This window comes from Corapipo altera, unplaced genomic scaffold, assembly GCF_003945725.1.
Source record: "Corapipo altera isolate COAL_440 unplaced genomic scaffold, ASM394572v1 24, whole genome shotgun sequence".
NCBI lineage: Eukaryota > Metazoa > Chordata > Aves > Passeriformes > Pipridae > Corapipo > Corapipo altera.
Genome location: NW_020884903.1, coordinates 4,417,056 through 4,439,185, shown reverse-complemented (window position 1 = coordinate 4,439,185; position 22,130 = coordinate 4,417,056). Strand labels below are relative to the sequence as shown.

The window sequence follows — 22,130 nt, the reverse complement described above, 5'->3', positions numbered from 1 at the left end:
TTATCCCTCAGAAAAACTAGTACAGCTTTAAAAATGGGGAAGACAGAGAGGGGAGAAAGGAGACCAAAAAAATCTAAGAACCTTAAGCAGCCTCTCCTATCTCTGGGTCATAGCAGATGCAGGACTGGAAATGGAGATGAGATATTAGAAATAATCTCCTACATATACACAGATATTAATAGCAAAGGCAAATAAACCAAAGTGAACACTATAATTCAAAATACCACAGTACTTGCCTAGCAGAAAGATCTCAAATAGATTCAGCCATTGTTAGCCCATGCTCAGAGCCAGAATTTCCACACTAACATAAAGAGCCTCATAAATGGAAAGAAAATCTGATGGGCTTTATATTACCTTTTTGTTTAGCTTTTTCAAAGAGGGAGCGTAAAGGAATCATTTATTATAACCCTTTCCGTATCTGTCAGATGTTGCATGTTTTATGTAACTATAACACATTTGGCAAACTCTTCCTACCTACCCATATGCTAGGGAAAAGCTCAAACTGTGCAAGAGAAACCTTCCTTCACAAAGTAAATTTCCTCCTAGAGGAACTGTGAGTTGCACCTAGGGCTCCCAGATCTCCACGTTCTCCTCGCACCGCAAGGACTGATACTTCTACATAACCTAGAACTCACATATCTGCCTCCCTGGGAAGCAGAACTATCCATCCTGCACTTTACACATGGCAAAACAGCAGCTGCATTGGATCGTTTCACATACCAGACTGCTGCACAGATGCAGTACAACCAAAGCAAGCCCTCATCCATGCACCTACAATGGTTTATTCAGAATGCAGGTGCCAGATGTGTTTCCACAACTGGCCAATATGTTACCATCGCTAGTGATGCTAGTCAGGCCCATGACATGAAGTGGAATAAAAGGACGCTGACATCCATGACCCCACCACAGACTCAAGGGCAGTCAGCTGGGCATTAGAGTTGACCCCAAGGGCCAGTCCACACAAGATGCACTGTTCTGCTTGCAGCAACTCTTGATCTTTCACCTGGAGGAGAAGAGGCTCCCACCTCTGATGCTGAATTTCAAATCTCATTCACCATATGTAAGAGACCAAAATTTACAAGCTCCACAGGTAGTCCTGAAACTGGTACCTTCCAGTTTTTTACTGCAGTACATTGGGGAAAATGGCAGCAGCTGTGATGAGTGGGAGCTGCCATCAGAAAATTCCAGGAGAGGAATGAAAGGAGCGTATGGAGAACATGTAGGAAGCTATGGCAAAACAGGACAGGGTACACCACAAAGCTCTTACAGCACAACTTCAGAGAAAAAGAAACCGTTCTCAAACAATGGGGCTAAAAAAAGAAACAGAAGCGAGGAAGAGGATGAAGAAGAGTCCAGGTGCAGAAGAATGGCAGAGGTTGTTCCAGGCAGCCAAAAAGGATCTTCCTTCTTGGTTCATCCTTAAAATGTATTTTAGAATTTAGGATTTTAGAAACAGATTTGCAGAGCAAACTGGTAATGCATTTCATTCATCAGAGCTTTCACCTGCAATCTACCTATACAATTTAAAAATGTTTTCAACTTAAAACATTTGCTAATTAAATACTTCACATAAACATCAAACAGTTGTGTTATCTTGGCAAATATGTGTCACAAGTAGCCCTCACAATACAACCTCACTATTGGATTCACATTCTTTAGCAGGTTCAACTGTGAGACCGAGTAGGAAGTACTCTCTGCTTTCAACATTAAGAATCAGGGCATGGTGGTAGAGATTGTGTGGGATTTTTCAAACTGCAGATAGACCAATTACTTTATCTGCTAGGATCATCCAGTCAAGTTTTGTTGCTGGCTTTGTTTGAAAAGCTGTTTCACTACCCTTTGGAGACTCTTCAGTCACAGAAAAAATGCCTGTAACTCAAATATATACACATAGTTTAAAACTGTGATACACTTGTGTTAATAAGAACTCGAGGCAGTCTATGATTACAGCAATCATGGCAGGGTTTCTGCAAGAGAAGATCAGGAGTCATTGTTTTGAACGCTAAAAGTGAGCTGTCAAGTGACCAACAGGGGGAGGTTGCAAGAGGATGTTTCATTCCATCTGTAGAAAATAGTGCTAAGCCCATCCATGAAACAAGAACAGAAAAGGGATTTAAGGGATTAAAATATACAGCACTTGTTGTTTTTTAATCTAGAAAATGAACCCTGCAAGGAAGTATGATGGAATAAGGGTGGGACAGAGAGAAGGATAAGAGCAGGCTGCATGAGAGACCTGCAGGATACAAGTTAACTTGTCCTGAGTGAATAGGTTTTGATCAATCTTATCAGTGCCCTACATTGCCACTGCAAAGAAAACATGGAGCAAATCCTCATACAGTTCCTGCTGGTCCACCTGAATGCAGCTACAGCACTAGATCTGAACCTTAGGGGCAAAAGAAATCTTCTGTGGACAGAGTACAGAAAAAAGCATTCATTTGTCAAATAAAAAGGGCTGTAATTGCTTATTACCTTGAAATCTTGCCTGTTATTTCTAACAAGATACCAAGGCACTGGATATTAATGTCTAGAAATAAAACCAGGTAGAGAAGCTCACAGGAAGAAAGATTATGGTTTTTTGAGTGCTAACCGATGTCATATTGAGAAGCATAGGGTTTACTCTAAAAATGTAAATTTATGTATCATATTGTTTCAAATAGCTAATAAATGCCTCCAGAAGTGCAGTGTGGTTTATACCTGAAAATTGTGGAAATTAGTAGCCACTCCTGGATGGTGTATTAAAGATATCCATTTCCTAAGATTCCTTGTTTTGGTCTAGTGCTATACAAACAGAATGCACATTGGTGGAAATGCACAGATGGCAAAAAATACTCCTGTTTCATAAATACACCAGTACACGAGATGGATTACATAAAATTCTCAACCTTCCTAAATTTCTCAAGTATACTGTGTGTATTACACTCACTTAGAATAGTGAAGTAACTCCAGTGTTGTCTTATGACTGACAAAGGCACAGAAAACAAGGTATCAACTCACCACTAGTTCTCAGACAGTCAATTATTTAATCCTTGCTAAACTAAGCATGAAGAACATAAATTAAGGTATCTTTACACATACACCAAATCTCTTCTCCATCCAGTTTATGATCCTGTTCCCAATTAAGGTTTTAAGCTACTGAATTTTTTTAAAAGTCTGCATTGAGTTTTCGTGGCAAGGTTTTGGCAGCAGAGGGGCTACAGACATGGTTTCTCTGAGAAGCTGCCAGAAGCTTCCCCCATGTCAACATTGCAGCTGGCTCCAAGACAGACCCACTGCTGGCCAAGACCGATCCCAGCAGTGACAGTGGTAGAGCCTCTGGGATAATGCATTATAGAAGGGGAGAAAACTGCAATTTCAGACAAAGAAAGGAAAGAGAATATGTGAGAGAAACAGCCCTGCAGACACCAGAGTCAGTGAAGAAGGAGGGGAAGGAGGTGTTTTAGGTGCCAGAGCAGATTCCCCTGCAGCCCATGGTGCAGGCCATGGTGAGGCAGCTGTGCCCCTGCAGTCCATGGAAGCCCACACTGGAGCACAGATCCACCTACAATTCATGGTGGACCTCAGCCCGGTGCAGGTGGATGACTGAAAGAAGGCTGTGACCCTGTGTAAAGCCCACACTGGAGCAGACTCCTAGCAGGACCTGTGGCCCTGTGGAGAGAGGAGCTCACCCTGAAGCACGTTTGCTTCACTGGACTTGTGACCCTGTGAGGGACCCACGGTGGAGTAGCCTGTTCCTGAAGGACTGCACCCCATGGAAAGGACCCATATAGAAGCAGTTTGTGAAGAACTGCAGTCTTTGGTAAGGACTCACACTGATGGAAGGCTGTGTTGGAGCTAGAGAATTCAGGAGTGAAGTTGAGTCTAGAAGAAGGGAAGGGTTGGAGTGAAGGTATTTCAAGATTTAGTTTTTATATCTCATTGCCTTTCTCTGATTTGATTGGTAATAAATTGATTTCCTAAACTCAAATCTTTTTTGCTGAGTGATTTCTTCCTCCCTTTATCTCAAGCCAGAAGCCTTTCATCATATTTTCTCTCCCCTGTCCAACTGAGGAGGGGAGTGATAGAACAGCTTTCATGGACACTTGGCATCCAGTCAGGGCCAATCCACCTCAGAGAGTCCTAAATTTATTTCAGAAACAAAGTTCTCAACCCTACAGATTGAGCCCAGCCCTAATGAAAATTACATGCTCCTGTGACTTGACCAGGTTGGATGGGGTTTTGAGCAACGTGGTCTAGTGAAACGTGTCCCAACCCATGGTAGGGGAGAGATCTTCAAGGTCCCTTCCAACCCAAACCATTCTATGATTCTATGACTTAACAAGTTTCTCTTCCAAGAGTCCTCTTTAGAGGTTTGTAGGAATCTGTGGTTTGAACATGTTCCACAAGCAACCAACTTTACCTAGAAGAAATCGGACTATGTTCAAGAGCTACACAATGCACTTTATAATAGACACCCTGACAACAAATCATTTCACATGTGTATTGTACAGGTCTAACTAAATACTGTTAAATAAAAAGCCAAAATAAAGAAAGCAAAATACACAACTAAAAATATTTTAAAGAAAATTGTGGGGAAAAAAAATATACATATACTTGTCAAACTGTCTGCAATAACTCTAGATTTTTCCCATGTGTACCTATTATGCAAATTTTTAACACAACTGTATCTCACTACATTAAAAAATACTCCCATTGCACTATATTGCACTTAACATACTATATCATTTGATATGCATATATTACAAATATTCTGCATACATCACATATATTCTACACTTCCTGCTACTCTTCTCTCAAAGACCTTTTCCAATAGGGCAGTCACACCACCATCTCATGACTTGTACATTTTATTAATCTGTAGTGAATCAAACTAAATGCAAATGTAATCATTTTTACTGTGTACATTTTTACAGTTTTGACAGTATGTGTCCTAATTTGACTCCACGAATCTCTTTAAAATAGTAAAATTGTATTCATGTTTCCTTAAAACCTATATGTGAAATGATTTTGGTTATGATAATCAATATATAGATAATGTCAAACATGCATATAGAATGTAACATACAACTCGATGAAGACTGCGTTATGTGTCACATGTTGCAACTTCCAGCCTTCAAGGACTAAAGGAACAAGTATGTACAGTTGAGTCAAAAGCTAGACTCTTCTTTGAGATAGAGAAGAAAAATTATACAGTTTACTAAAAAAGTAAAATCAAAGGAATTTACCAATTATGTGCTCAATCTTCCCATTTGAAGCTGCATTAAGGCAGCTTCATGCACACAGAGCACAGCATGGTATAACAACTTCAACTATGTCACAGTACTTCACCACGTTTCTAAGTTCTGCAGCTTATGCAACCTCCCAAATCTTCCACATAATACTTACTCATCCAGCTAGAGAAAACACAAATAATCTAAAGAACCAATAATATACATGATTTACGTAATACGCCCTGTAAAATAAAACTGTGGAACGAGTCTAATGAATTAAAGCAACACTAAAGCTGCAAGGGGTCTGAGCCCTCAGCTGGCTGCTTTGCATCACATGTGCTCACAGATCGATGGCTCCCCTGAGACAATGACAGAGCATCTGCACAAGTGGTATCTGTTCGACTTGTTAGAACTGAAAACTAGCTAATGTTACAATTTACGCTGTTTTCAAGTATTTGCCTCATAGCATATGGTACCTCAGGAAAAATCTACCACCAATTGCCATTGACTGCCGGAAGAATGGTAACTCCTTTTGGCTGAGAGACAGTGAGTGAACCAGTTCTACAGAGTCACCTGTGACAATCACCAGGAAGAGAGTGAAGCAAACCACATGGTTGAAAAGAAGTAGTTTTACGTACACGGAGTATCTTCTCCTAAGTGGCTTCATCTTAAAGAGCTTTATCATAAAGAGCTTCACTTTTTAAACCACCTAAACATGAAAAGTGATTCACTGGTTACAGCATCTGAATTTTTCAGCATCTTATAAAAATGGATCTTAAAATTATACCGGTTTCTAGAAGATCAGAGTTCCACCTGAATTGTTTTAACCTACCAGTAACACTTTAAAACTATTTTCTCTCATTCCATCATTTTCATTGCCGTTTCTGATGATAATTTAACAACTTGCCTTTTTGTGATGTTTATTTAGCAAACAGGTTCAGACAGCTACTTTCCTTTTCCTGTCACTAGGAAACATCTTAAAACATTTAATTACTAGACAGATTTCAGCAGTTTTAGTATATGGAACTACGTGCAATTTAGCCAGCTGTATGCAGTACTTAGGACTGACTAAGATACTTTAGCTGTTAGTGGTACCAACACAACTGCCAGTGATAGAAACATATATGACATGAAGAGTCAAGTGAGAGAAAGGGGGCAAGAACAGAAGAAATGTGAAAATCCCAAGGAAAAGGGAAAATAAAAGATTAAAAAAGCTTTGGAAACTGCAAAGGCCGGTAGTGAACTGAAAAAGTATTTTATAAAAACAGATTGTTTTCCCAGATAGTTAAATATTTTTGTTAATGGATAACACTTCCTTATTATATAATTTCTACATGGAAACACTAAAATAAGGAAATGGGGGGGGGGGGGGGGGGGAAAGGCGAGCATTGTGCACAAAAATTGCCAATTTCTGTCCACAGCCATCTTTTCCTTCTCTGGTCTGTTTTGGAGCATCTACAGCATTAACACAGAAAGAAGGCTGCAACTAGAATCTTAAATATGATGGGATGCAGACACTTGCCTTCCATGCACACTGTCATTGTGAATTAGGCATGAGCTGACAAGCTAAAGACCTGGCTTGCAGTCTCATCATTCAATCATCCATCCAATCTCATCAATTGAGCAAGGCAGTAACACATGTCCCCTCTAGCTTAAATGACAGCAAAACTGTGGGTTGTAATCACAGGTCATCTTCAAACGACACTTATCATTAAGGATGGTTTTGTTCCGAATCAATTATTATTGAGAATTACTCTAATACAATACCTCTCTTTGCTTCTTTTAACTCTTGCATATAATACTGTTTAGAAGAACATTTCAAAATGGTAACTTCATAATTTTCTAGGAATAAGCTAATAGTAAATGACATTGTGTAGAACTCAAGATTAGCCACTTGCAGTCCAAAAACTCTGGCAAAAATAAGGTCACCTATATAAACTTTCACTGCTGAATCTTTAGCTAGTAGTAATCTACAGTGCCTTATCTACAGCCTAAATTATTTTAATCATGTAGAAGTGGTCTCAAATTACCCTGGATATAAAATTTTGAAAAATAAATGAAAATATAAATGATAATTATACATCTACACATAGCATTTAATGTTTTTCTAACACATAAAATGCATCCTTTTTCTAAATATGTCAAATCATGATTTTGTTCTTTATTGTCCTTCTACAAAAAAGACTGAGCAATAGCTGTTCTCTCTGGAGCTTGAGTGGCACTACTGGACTAAGTCAGCTGAAGTGTGACCTGAAAGGATGCTGATGGAGCCAATGGAAAAACAATAGGAAGAAAAGTTATACTTCCGTAGAAAGGGTAGAAGTAAAGTGAGAATCACTACTTCAGTGAGAGGATAGGCTCATCTGAAGCTCATTTACCAGTTTTTAAACACTAAGAATTCCTTAATAAAAAAGAGTCAAATCCAACAGACACCACAGCAGCATCTCTGGGAATAGACAGAAAGACAGATTTTCAACTAGTCAGAGAAATATAATCAAATTTCTCTTAGCATAAATTGTTTTGTGATAGTTTCCAACAGCTGAGGATCTGCCTTGCATATAACCGGAAATTTGTTTGTTATCTCACATTGCTAGACATGATGCACACCCTTCCCAAATTCTACCAAGCTTAAACAAAATTGTAACCACCCAGCATAGATATTTCATCACAAGTTTAAGCTTCTCTATAGCACCCTCACCACCTTCCCAAGCATATCAATCTCAAACACTTGATAACAGCTACAGACAAGAAGGGAACAGAGTTCTGTGACAGCATATAAACACTACCAAAAATATATTTTATTATCAGAAAACGTATTTTAAAATTTGCACCTAGTAAACTGTTAAATGTACCATTTATGCATCACTCTGACAAGAATGCGTTTATCCAAGTGAACAGTAAGGAATAACTTTTAGATAAGGATATATCATAGACTCATAGAATAGTTTGGATTAGAAGGGACCTTTAATGGTCATCTAGTCTAACTCCTCTGCCACAGGCAGGGATATCTTCAGCTAGATCAGGTTGCTCAGAGTCCCATCCAACTTGACCTTGGATGTTTCCAGGGCTGGGGCATCCACCACCTCTCTTGGCAACCTGTGCCAGCATTTTACCATCCTCATTGTAAAAAACTTCTTTCTTATGTCTGATCTAAACTGACCCTCCTTCAGTTTAAAGCCATTCCTCTTGTCCTATCATTACAGGCCCTCGTAAAAAGTCCTTCTCCAGCTCTCTTGTAGGCTCCCTTCAGGTACTGGAATGCTGTTATAAGATCTTCCTGGAGTCTTCTCCTCTCCAGGTTGAACAACCCCAACCCTCTGTCTGGCTTCATAAGAGAGGTGCTCCACCCCTCTGATCATCTTGGTGGCCGTCCTCTGAACTTGCTCCAACAGGTCCACATCCTTCTTATGTTGGGGACCCCAGAGCTGGGTACAGCGTGGGGGTCTCACCAGAGCAGAGTAGAATATACATATGTATGTGTATAAACACACACACACACACACAGAGTTTTCCCAATAACTGCTCTCTCAATAAGATTGTTATTATATTAAACAATTCATATTTTCACCTCAGTGATTTAAGAAATGTTTACCAGAAACTGGAGTACCTGAACTGACTGAGATCATGAGCTGATCCTCTCCACGCAATCTGTCACCTCTGCTCATTCTCCCATCTAGCCTGGATGTATCTCTTGCAAAAAAGGGATTTGAGCAAACCTCCGAGCAAAAAGCCTCAATTTTAAGGAATTTTCAACAAAATATTTCTGTAGTTCCAGTAACTGAGTGATGCGAGATGTAACATAAAGGTAACTGTTTACTCTGTCTAGGTCTATATCAAGTACAATTACTAACAGCTTGTGCAAAAAAATCACTGCAGTGTGGCAAACAGTTCAACTGCATTCAGTCCAGGATAAGTCCTTACATCAAAAAACACAAAAAAATTATTTTAAATGATACAATTTAGAAGCTAAATATCAGTTTAAAATTCAACTTCATTTCTATTAAAAGATTTTTTATTTTTTTAAGCAGAATAATACCACAACCATTGATTTTCTTTTTCTTTTCATACAGCAATTGGGATTACTTTTAAGACAAAAATAAAGTTACTGACCTACAAGGTAAAAGTATTTCTATTTTCAAATGAAATATTTAGCATCATCTTTACTCTGGAAATATTTTTTATCCACGCAAATACAGACTCACAATGTCATTTTCTCTAGATCGTGTATTTTATCTTAGAAAACATACTAGTAGTTATGATAAGTCAAAAAATGCAAAGATGAAGTCATGTGTGTCAGTCTTGGAGACTGTATTTGATAATCAAAGTACTCCTATTTTGACCACCAGGAGCAGCTATTGAGAATGGATGAATTTGAGAAGCCATGGCACAGTAAAGTAACTAACTGAATTTCAAGAGAAATTAACTTAAAGATTAAAAACATCAGATATTCAATAACTGGGGTCGTTGATATCTTAGTAATATTAGTAAGGCTGGAACTTGATTACTCCAAAAATTAAAACCAAAAAAGAGGCTAAGTGCACACAGAACAAGGCAAGTATTTTGGGATACACACAACGGAGTCAGTCATTCATATTTTACTTTTCCTCAAGCTCTAACTCATACTATATATCCTCAAAGTTATCTTTTTGTTTAATCTTTGGCCAAATACACTTTTTTTCCTCAGAGATAACAAATTATTTTCATTATAGTTCTAAAGTTGGGGAGAAGGAGTACTAAAACTTCTCTTGATATGATAAACAAAGAAGACTCCTAAACCAAGATCTACAAAAGAACTTGAAAAATTAATCCATATGTCCAATAAGAACAGTAAAACTAACACACAGAATGTCCATGAAAAAAGAGCAGTTAGAGAACTACTACCTTTGGCATACTCTTGCTGATAACAAGCTCCATGTGATCCCTGAGGAATGGCAGATATTATGTAATTTCTTTCCAGCCATCTCTTTATAATTAACTTCAAATATGAATGGGAGGCTTCCGGTGTCAGAGCTGCGCTGCTCCTGTGTAAAGGACACATACCCTACCAGGGACACCAGAAATGGTTGTATTCCCCACAGTTACTATAACCACCACTTCATACACTGGTATGGAAGCCCTCACACGGGTGGTTCTTGTGGTGTAACACTTCACATAAGTAGCAAAAGATCTGCTGAGCATCCGCTGAAAAGAATAACATAACAGTTCCACCCAAACATGAAACATGGTTTCCCCATGTGACAAAGCAAATCCAAAAGTCAGAAGGCAGAGAAGTATGTCAGTAGGCAGGTCTTTGGTATGACCATCTCACCAGTGAGGATCCTGCAGTGATTAACTGCAGGTTTATGTGGTGATACTGGAAGATATTAGCACAGTATGTCTTAAGGGGAAAAAAAAAAAAAAGGGAACTCAACTCCACAACTTAATTTTTGGTATCCTCTTAAGATTATAACAGGACTTAAGTAACTGGCTAAAGAAAGAGTAACCTTGGACCTACACACCACACCCAGTAACTTTTTTTCCGAAAGAGTGCTTAGTTGGAAGGATTTCATATTCAAGGTGACAGACTAGCAGTAATGAAATGTGAACTCTTCCATTTCTCTTCAAAATTGCAGGCAACAACACAGGGAACTTCTCACACTGTCCAGTTCAATTTCCTTCTCACTTAATTATAGATCAGGAGTAATTCCACTACAATTAATTAAGTTACATCAGAGGCTGACAAGAGAAGTAGCAGTCTGTCTACAGCATGACACAGGGGAAAGACAACTGTTCTCCCACCACAGCCACTCATTTCTAGCCTCAAAGAACATTAACCCATTACAATTGCACTAATGACCAGAGTCATTCAATGAAAGGGCAATTAAAGTTCTGCAAAATTGAAGTCCTGAAGTCGAATCATACTTTTTAGGAAAATACCTTAATGAACAATGTAAAGACAAGTCTCAGAGAAGGGATCTCCAGCCTTCCTGTTTAAATTGACACAAGAGCCACAGGCAGAGAAAGGAAGAGCAGGTTGCAAGGACACCCACTGCTGGAGAAGACTCCACCAGTGCTCACCAAGACTCCAGCTTTTAGCATTGCATTTGGCAAATGTCCAACATTTGCAGGACAAAATGAGAACACCCCTTTTTCTGACTTGCACTGTCACAGCCATAGTACTGACCGCTCTGAATTCCATTTTCATATTTAATTCTTCATTTTCATTGCAGAAGGAACAAAATGCTCTGGTGAACTAAGACCAGCATACAACATCTACCCGAGAACAAAACATGACATGAGACATAAGGTGAGAGTTTTCAGGCCTGGACTGGATGTGACTAAGTAAACTATAGATGAAAGTCACCTGTAACCTAGGTTCTTGACTTGGAGAATTAAAAACAACTAAAATGTAACAGAACTTCACTCACCATCATTTCTGGATATCTTTTAATAGTATCTACAGTTTTTCAGTCATAATTCACTGCTCTTGTCTTCTGGTTTATCCATTGGTTTCTCCACATCCACCTCAGACCTTTAGCACTCTCTCAATCAGTCTCTTTCCTGCTCTGCCCTGTTCATTTCCCTTTCACTTACTGCTTCTGTCTAGTCCTTCGCTGTACAGAGCAGCTCCACTCTCTCTCTCCAGAGAGTCGCCACCTTGCTTACATTTTACTAAGAGCAGAATGAACCTGACTAATTCGTACCCAGTCATGGACTGGTCACTGTGGAGTATCTCAGAGGCTGACCCCAATTTCATGAGCAGACTGCAGACTGGCACTAGGGAGACAGACCTTGTGTGCAAAAGAGGAAGAGAAGCAAGCCAAAATAAGAAGGGAGGCAGACGCAACCCGTATTCTTTTGGGGGCTCTCTCTGCACTGCACAGATGTTGCCTTACACAGCTCATCATAGGAAGAGAGTGTGAACAAGAATCCTGGTGCTTCAGACACTTTCAGGAAAAGGCTATCCAACTACTGGGTTGAAGCTGAAAAAAAAAAGCAGAATGCACAGGAGACCCAGTTTATAATGGAAATACGGATTAGATGTCAGAGGGCTACGAAAATACCATAGGCTACACTACAGCAGACATAGTTTTGATACTTAAAAATCAGTGTACTTTAGTACTATTGGGAAAAATAAATTTGAAGTGATCAGCATATGACAGTATGATTAAAGACAAAAAGTTGAGCTGCACAAATCTGAAAGAGTCACTTTTACGGAGTGGTGGCTGCTGCAAACATGAGCTGCAGACTGGGTGGGCACTTTCTAAGGCAGCCAACTCAGAGATGGTCAGTTCCTCTCTGCACTGCATTCACATCTAAAAGTCATAACCTTAATTTTAAACTGTACTTTAAGTCAGTACCCAAAAGGCACACTGGAACTTCCTGTTTGTACTTCAGTATTCCTTCTGTCTTTGTTACAATCACAGAAGATGGAGACACACCACTGGCTCTGATCCACCCAAAACCACATGGATTCTCTATGTTCCTAACAATATTTATTGACATTTTGATGGGGTCACCCTTAATAAACAAAAGAACAAAGATAAATTACTTATTAGCCCATGTGACAGATGCACAGAAGTCTGCTTTAACCAACCATTCCAGATCCATTTCCACTTTTTACATGACAGCATATGTTGTTATTTACTGGGAGTAATCCCACAGGTTACTGGCTAACTTTACAGCAGCATGTTTGGGTTTTCTATTTCTTGGTCTAACATTCAGGCAATGTTTATTTCTGCATTTAGCCTGACAACTTAAAGTGAAATAATTCTACTAGCTTAGCCATTTCCTCTGTTAAACAACAGAAATCCAGGCATTTCTGGATTCAGCAGGTCTTCAAGCCCAACAAGCAATCCACAGTTCCCTGCAAGAACATGCAGCATAAAGCTAACAAATGGCATAGGAGCAAGAGGGTTAGAAGCTATGTATCTTACCACCTGCATCCTACGTCCCTTATGCAAAAGCCTGGCCTAACTGAACTCACTGACCAGCACTTTATAGATAACTCAAACAGAAGGGGATGTTTTTTCATGTGTTTTAAGTCAGTTATTAAAAAAAATGCCATCCATTGCTGTCATGCAGTATGGGAGGGAGTTATTTTTCCATAGTTATTCTTCACATCACTCTTCCTCAACTCACTCCCAAACCCAGGTACTTCCAGTTCCTGACACAACCAAACAACCATTTTTGTAATACCAGTCCCAAAGTGGGTCATTTATAGAGGCTCCTTATTTCTAAATAGGTTTTTTTATTGTTATTTTTCTTATAAATTCCTTCTTTTGCCTCCTGCAGTTTTTTTACATGCAGAAGGACTTAGGACCCTTGGAGAGATATTTTCCTCAAACAAATGAGGGCTCTGTGTTCCCATATGTCTGGGAAAGACCAAGATCACAGAACACATACATATGTGCTCCCAAAGTGCTGACGGTGAGATTCAACCTAGCTAGAAATCCTCATTTAAGTACAATTTATTCTCTTCAACAAGATGCTTCCAAGTAAAACATACTGTAGCCCTGCTAGATGGAAGAGCAGCTTCAGCAGTGGCGCTTGCTTGAGAGATTCTCACTCCTGCTGGCCACTCCATTCTCAGCCTGCAGATTGCTGACCCTTCCTCCTCTTCCCCTACTCCAATCATGCCTCCAGGACCACTTGCAGGGTTGCGTTTTAATCGTATGGTGGGAATGACCTGCATTAACAGTAACTCCCTTCCCATTCCCACTTGGAGGTTTAGTCTAAATCCAGACCCTTCCAGTAACCCACTTCAAAGCACACCCCTGCAACAGTTGTCCTAGCACAGCTCCAGCAATGGTCAACCACCAAATGTAAAGTCTTCCCTCGAAGACAGTCACGAATGGGTGAGACCTTCCCCCCGAGACAACAGTGATCATCTTCTTTCCTAAATTCATGCTCAGAAATACTTCCATTGATTTGTTGCATCTCAGAAGCTTTCCAGCCCAAATAATCCGTCCAAATCATATAACCAGGATGTAAAATTTTCGCTCCAGTGGGTCATATTTGAGAAAGTTACAAACAACTGGAATGGTCTTACCTAACTAAAAACAACAGGAAACCTCAGCTACTCAAATGCTCAGTCTGTTATAATTTGAGCATATAATTTTCCTCTCTATACTAATTTTTACTTAATAGTGTTCTATTTTTGCATTTTTTTTTCTCCTGAAGATCACTAGGAAGTATTTTGTGCAGGTAAACATTATAGACACTTTTTATGTGAAAAATATTCTCTCAAGTTGATTGATACTAGTCTTGAAGGCATATAAACTAAAGCATTAAGCATAACCTAGAAGATTTAAGTTCTTTGTCCATACAGCCTAGTTATTTTCATTAAGACAGTAAGGTCTTATGTATCACGACTGTCCAAAGAATCACCTACAAAAAAAAAAGACGAAAAGTTCTATTTAAGTGACTAACCTGTTCCTCTTAACTCCTGTTGAATCCATACTTTTACAGTTGTTCAAACAAAAGGGAAAGTAACCATACAAATCTTCTTTCCTGCCTAATTCCAAATCTTTTGAGGGGGAAAGAAATGACACTATCAGTATCCTCCAGAAACAGAAGCATGGAAGCTCAAAACCCCCACCTCTTACCATCAGCTCGCTGACTTTCTCTTCATAACATCACCAGATTTAAAACAGACATTTCAAGAAAATATGAGAAAAGTTGTCACCTTTCTACAATGAATTTAAATGAGAGGACATCACGGTCTGAGCAGCACCTCCCCAAAGCACCTCCCATCTCTGCAAATTTATGCAAAAAAATTTGCAGTGATTATTCATATTGCTACAGATTAGAAAGCTGACACTAATATGCTTTTGGACTGCTTCTCTGGACAACAGTAGTTTTGCAGAAGAATCTTCCCTTCCAGGTTCAACAGAGCACACCACAAACCAAGGGCTTATCGGATTGCATCCAAAGCTTAAGTCAGCTATTCAACAACAGAATGCAAACAGGAATGAAGAGCAAGGGAGGAGGCCTTCTAGTCTGAGACAAACACCATTATAGTGTCAGATCACACCTCAAATCACCTACAGTGTTACGCACTAGAAGAATGATATATCTCTAAACAAAGGCATTTTTTAATAAAAGAGACTCACTCAGAGCTCATCTCTCAAAGTTCCAGCGGAGGAGTAATGCTACCAGCATATGTGATTTTAAATACAATGCCCTTTCTTTCACAAACAGTTAAAAAAATAGATCCCACTATTAAATCTTTCTTTTAAAACCACAGATGGAACCACAACAAGTGAGCTTGTCCAAACTCATTTACACTAACTCCCACTCTAAAACGCAGTCCCACAGAGGATGTCTTTACTGCTGTTTAACAGTCCTTTCTCTCCACTCCAGATAAGTTCTTCAGGTAACTTAAGAGTCTTCCTGGGTTTTTGTGACTTAACTGAACATGATGTTTACATGTGATTTCTGCTATAATAAATTCTTCATGCTACCTCCTCTAAAGCACTCTATATGCAGAGGAGCAACTTAATACTGAGCCAGAGCTGCTGTTCCTCCTCAGAATGAGGATCAGAACTTAAGTCCATGTTGTAAGGTCTATTCACATCCTGCTCTGGGAAGAAGGATTAGCACAGCAGAAATGATGTGGAGTTATCTGGTTCTTCTGGAGAAAAAAAAAAAGAGAATTAAAAAGAAGAAAGGAAAAAATATAGATAAAAATCTAATATTTTATTTAATAAAAGTTTGTGTATTGTTCATATTACTGTTGCATGTAAGCACTTGTTACTACACACTAAGTGCAAGCTAATGAAGACTAGGCAAGTCCCTTTCATCTTAAAAAGAACTGGAATGGGCTCACTGAAAAAAAAACAACCAAAGTGAAATAGTAAAATAAAACACACAAACAGTTTTTCCAGTGTTTGCAACTGTCACACATGCCATTGCTTCTACTCTATAAACTTTCAACAAGAAAACAAATCATATTGGAAATTGAAATTTAAAATTGTTCAGAGAGTAAGTGGGGGAGGAAAAGAAAATTATTAATCCTCTAGTGGAGGATAAAAATCACAATGAGTCTATATCCTTGGATCACCAAGTGTTCTTCTGAAGCATATACAGTACATTGGGTTGACATGATGATTCCCAAACTGCAATGCACCTTCGAAATTTTAATTCACTGAAATGTAAGAACCATTACAGGGCAAATAAAGAGTCTTCTCTGCAACAAACTAGCATAGAAAAGATGTTTAATCACATTAAAAACAAGCATCTAAAACATATACAGACAAACTCTACTATAAACTATTGTGCCACAGTGAAGCCTGAGCTCTTTATGCTACAGATCTAAAACACAACACACTTGTGTTGAGATCAGCCTTCAGACTCAAGAATAAGCTTGAATTTTGTAAGAATTATGATATATTTGGACTTTTGGTTTCTTTAGTTATCTATTATTAGTTGGAGTTTAGTTGTCAAGACAACAGTTTCCTCTTCTACAAAATGCTTTAACTGTCAGCAAAATGTCACAGTCAATATCAAAAGTTGACCAGATTGGCCACGTCTATAGGCAGGAAATTAGAGTATTTCCTGAGGGCAGGGTCAGACTGCCACCAGAACAATGGCAATCAAACCAAGGAGACTGGATATTTCCGAAGGATCCTCCTAGTAGAAACTAGGAAGGATTCATGGAGCAATCCACCTTACACGAGATTTCCTGCCCTACTGGACTTCTGTGCAATACCTGACGACAATGGCCACTCCAAAGTACTGTATGGTATGTGTAACACAACTGATGAAAGCACATGTTTCAATAGACAAAAATTGGATTTTACGTATCAGACATATCTTTTACATATCAGAGATATCTATGGCAAAAACGCCCCAAAAACATCATAATGCAATGAATTTGTGTTACCAGAGGAACGGAAGTCAAAGAAACACAACAGTTAGGTGCTGAACATATCCTATAAAGAAGCTAAGGAAAAAAGGAATATGCTCCCAAAATTAGGTCAAGCCTGATATCAAGAGAGAAAGTGAACAGACACTTAGACTTCTTTTTTTTTTGACTCTGTGATGTAAGTATGATAGCAATAAACATATTGCAACATGAGTCACGCTGAAGATCCATAACTCACAAGGTTCCTATATGTCCACAAGTCACTGGTGGGAAAGCCTGACAATATGCAGATTAGCTTTTGCAAAACCTAGTACCTTAGGATTACATCTATTTTTCTTATACTCTATTTTTCCCTCAAAATAAGTGTTTTGTATTAAGAAAAACAAACAAACAACCACAGCAGATCAACATAATGAAATAATGATATCCTCTTATTAATCCCAGACTCGGACTCTTCACAGTGTGACTGTTTGCATGTATACAGACAAAACAACACACATCTCCTTGGAAGGCAGATGTAATGTGCTCCCTGTCACTAATCACCTTGAGGTCTATATGAGCCACAGGCTGAAACAACAGCATAACAGACTGCCCAAAGCATTTTTCCCACCTGACTGGTACTCACTTGGCAGGGGAGAACAGAAGAGTACAGAGGTAAGGATATTCAAGGGTAACTGCACACAGAATACTCTACAGGATTTAGAGTCAGACAGCATTAGTCATTTGACTTTAAAGATCCACGTGACTAATTTTTTCTTCATATATATGTATCCATGCACATACAGCTCCCCTACGCAGTCATCATCTGCCTTTTATCTCCTTGTTTCTCTATATAGACACTTGCTTTAAACTAAGAGAAAGCAACTATATCCTAAACCCCAACCTCAGATGCAATCTTTCCCCTCTGATGGAATGCTTCATAAATATTTACAGTATTTAGTCAGAACACTTATTTTGTTGCAAGAGCAGATGGGAATACACTACCTGAAAGTACCTATATTAGCTGTTGTTAACTCAGTTTGCAGGGAACTAGAATAGCTCACTGGCAGCAAAACTCAATAGAGAAGGAAAGGCAAGTAGAGAAGAGAAGGGAAGGGAAGAACAGAACATCAGTGCACAAATAACCTCCTCTGTATGCCATCCTGAGGGACACATGGGGAAGTTGTCTGGCAAACTGGAAACAGTCCTCTTGGACAACAGCCATTTTTGTCAAATTTGCATTTCCAGGGATACAAGAGTATTGTTGCCTGCATACCTATGTTGGAACAGTTCCTCAGCTCAGTGAAGGTATCAGACACGCATTTATCAGATTTAAATCTTCTAGGTTAAATCTTCTGGCCTCTACTCTTTAAGCACTGCACTTTTATTTTTATCTCTCAGGTTATTTTCAACACGTGGAAAAGTAATCTCTCTAATTTCAGAACCAATAATTTCTTTGCATTAAACAGGGCCAGTGATAATCTATTCAGAAATGTTTATTTTCCTTTTAAGTTTCTATATTTACTTTTAACCACAGGTTGAATACTACATATCATGAGGAAGGTTACAGTTGCCTGGGTTGTTGTTTTTAATTATCATTTCATATTAAGACTTATAAAATACTTCTTCCTTTTTTTTACTGTTAAAAGTCATAGCTTCTTTCAATATTTTTAATAATACATTGTGAACATCATTCAAAATTTCAACTTTAAACATTGCACTTTTTGATGCCTAACAATAAAGCAAGATTCTTAGATGCTCACAATATACCAGTTCCTAAGCTTGAGCAATGAACAATTTTGTCATATTGTATTAATGTCCCTGTGGTCCTGGTTTCAGAAGAGAAGACTCTTTCCTCCTGAAAACAAATTAATGGTTTTCTATATCCAGCATAAAATATAAGAAAAGTACCACAGATCTGTGAGCACTGCTAAAATTACAGTGCTAACATTTCCCTTTCAAATAGCCACAATCAAAAGACTACGTAGCTGCTGGGATTCTTCTACACAATCTACTAACCTTAAGTTAAAGCAGATTTTTTTTCTTATGCACACCCCAAATCATAAAATACCGAGATGAGCATTCCTAAAGCTTTATACAGAGCAAATCTTGATGTGTTCAGTAACTCTCCTCACATCAAGAAGACTTATATTTGCACAGACACAATATGCAGTAACTTAAAACATAAGGACATTTCCCCCTTCACAGACATGAACAGAAGTTCAAATTTGAATATATCCCACACTTTCAGTTACAAACACAGATTTGGGTATAAAAGGAGAATCCGTATTGAGAATAGTCAACACATTTTCTTGGTTATAATCTCACTTGAGAACAGTACTCCTGCCAATTAATACAGCCAGCCATCAATATCAGCACAGGATTCCTCCAGAGTTAGCACCAGTAAATTTGCTTCCCTGAAAATCACACCTAGGAATTACTTAATTTAAGCTCAATCATCTGGTAAGTTGAAAAGAACTGGGGAGAGAGGAAAATCATGTTTTATAAAAAATTAAAATACCTAAAAAGTACTGATCAAGGAAAACACTGCATTGGTTGATAATTAAATTTCCATCTCTTCTACTTTCCCCATTTTCATGACAACTGTTAACCTGGACTTAGGGACAGGAAGAGGTCACTGGGAAGTTTGATGTTCTGTCTTTTTTTAATGTAGAATTCAAACCACAGGACCAAACTATTCTCTTGCAGTGAAATAAGCAGCATTGCCTGTTAACAATTCATGTCTGACCTCCTTTGCAGTTTTCAGTGAAAGTGAAAGCAAAGTTGGTGACAAACAGGTGGCAAAGTTTGACACTTTTCTGCCATCATGGCAACATTTCTTGCACTGGCAGGATGGTATGACCTCTACATCCTGTACAGAACCCATAAATGACCTAAAGTAGAAGGCTACATGAATATTCACAAAAATACAAATTCAGATCTGGCACCCAGGAAACTCTTACTAAACTAAGATTCCCAAAATATGTGGAAATGGATTGAGAAATAGCCTGAACAGCAGTGAGAGGAAAATTAAGTAACAGTGACAAGAAGGTCTAGAAGCCATCATGGTGGTTCTGGCAGATGATATTCTGCACCAGCCAACCTAATTAACTAATGTATGGGCAGGAAATGGAGTCTTATTCCTTCTTTAAACATTTGAGATAGGATGAATCTAACAGCTGCTCATGCAAAAAGAACAATAATTTAATTTTTTTTTGTAAAATTATTAGAAACCTCTGCAATGTTTTCGGGGGTTTTTTTTACATCCTTGCTGCAGTTCATACTGGATTTCAAACATTCATGAACTTTCATTTCAAGTTTTCTATCTGCTAATTAACATAATTATAAGCATTATAAGCATGTTTGGGTTTTGCATTATCTGTATTATTCCACCCCATTTTATCAATAACTTTCAATTATATGGGATATTGTATTTGTACCATTTACCTTTTACAGGTTATCTAAAAAGAAGAGAGCATGAATAACATCACTTAATTTTTTTTATTTAACATTAGCAGATAAAACAATGTTTTCAGACAGGTATTAACACAAATAATTGCTCAATAATTATTCTTAATTGCAAAAAACAAAAAAAAATATTTCACGGCCAGCTCTTTGCAGGACCATTTGACACTACAAAGGGAATACAGTGTTCAAAACATAGGCACAAAACCTGTACAAAGGAGACTGCATAATGGTACTTGTGCCACTTTAATCAAACTCTAATTAATCTGATGGGTTTACATTCTGACACAGTTTTGGTGAACACAGACATACCTAATTACAACATGATATGTTTATCCAGCGGCATATAAGGTTTTGACTGTAAAAGTGACATTCACAAAACAAATGCACCCTGTAGCACGTAATTTACTTTAATATGAAAAACCTTGAACAAAAAAATTATACTGTGCCAGCAATCAGACAGCTAAAAAGAAATGTAAAAGGTGGCTAATTGCTTTGGCAGACCTAAATAGCAGGTATGTGTTTTGCTATCGTTTACCATTTCTAGTGCATCAGGCTTTGATGTGATAACTCACTATAGGCTTTTCCACTACCAAAGTACATTATGTCCATCCACTGGACATTGTGTCCATCCTTAATTGTGTATTCAACATTTAGCCTCCAATGATCAGTGCTGAAATGAGCCTGTTGGCTTTTACAGCATTCAGGTCTATCATATGTTCAAGCTTTCAAGGCAAAAGTCAAAGACACTCTTTTTCACTTATTTTCTATGCCTTTTTCTTTTAATTTAAGTAGCATAAAGGCTGTAACACATAATAGTGCCAAACAGAAATCACTCAGCATAAGGACTTTCCCAAGTCAAATATCATATATCTCTTTTTTAACCCTATTCTGAGTATCCAAATACAAAGACAAGGACTTAAAACTATGACTGTGAGATCCAAGCAATAAGCACAGCACATTCCAGGAAGATGTACCACCCTCCTTCATCCCCTTTATTTTTTATCGTTATGTGTTAAAACGCTATCTTAGTATACGTAAATTAAATCGGACAAGACACTCCAGTTTTATGTTTATTACTTCAGTAGATGTGAAGCACATAATCTTCTTTTGTAAGACAGCACTTCTGTATCACTGGACAGGAACATATAACAACAAGAAAAACATATTCATCCACACATATGAAGTGTTGAAAGAAGGAAAACACTTGCTAACGGGACAAAGAACTGACATAGTCAGGGCTACACACCTGAGAAGCAAAACCTCATTTGGTTTACTATTCACCTCAATTATAAGTGAACAGAAACATAAAGTGGGTTCAAAATGATTCTGTATAAATCTCCCCTTCCATTTGTAGGAAGTGTTAAACTACATAGGATTAGCAGCAGGTAAAAAGGACTGGGAAATCAGCAGTAGGAGATTAAAAAAAAAATAATTAAGGTCTTGCACAGTATCTGTACATGTAAGAAATGAAGGAGATTAATATCACTAGCTGTAGAGTCAGACACAAGATATCCAGCAGCTGAGATCAACCACGAAGATGCTCCATCTTCTTCTATACATCAATATATTCTCTTACATAGTAAAAAAAATACAAAGAGAATGAAGCAAGAGAACAGAATGAAGTTTCA

At 38.2% G+C, this 22,130-nt stretch overlaps 1 protein-coding gene across 3 annotated transcripts in view; it reads right to left on the bottom strand.

The window, feature by feature from the left end:
* LDLRAD4 (low density lipoprotein receptor class A domain containing 4) overlaps nucleotides 1-22,130 on the bottom strand; it is a 284,547-nt gene that overhangs the window by 248,791 nt on the left and 13,626 nt on the right. The window contains exon 1 of one of the 3 annotated variants that reach the window (XM_027650871.1): nucleotides 5,223-5,239. The exons of the other annotated variants lie outside the window; for them this stretch is intronic. The gene's annotated coding sequence lies outside the window, so the exon portion shown is untranslated. Of the gene's footprint in view, nucleotides 1-5,222; nucleotides 5,240-22,130 lie in introns of those variants that run through there. 3 annotated transcript variants of the gene reach the window in all.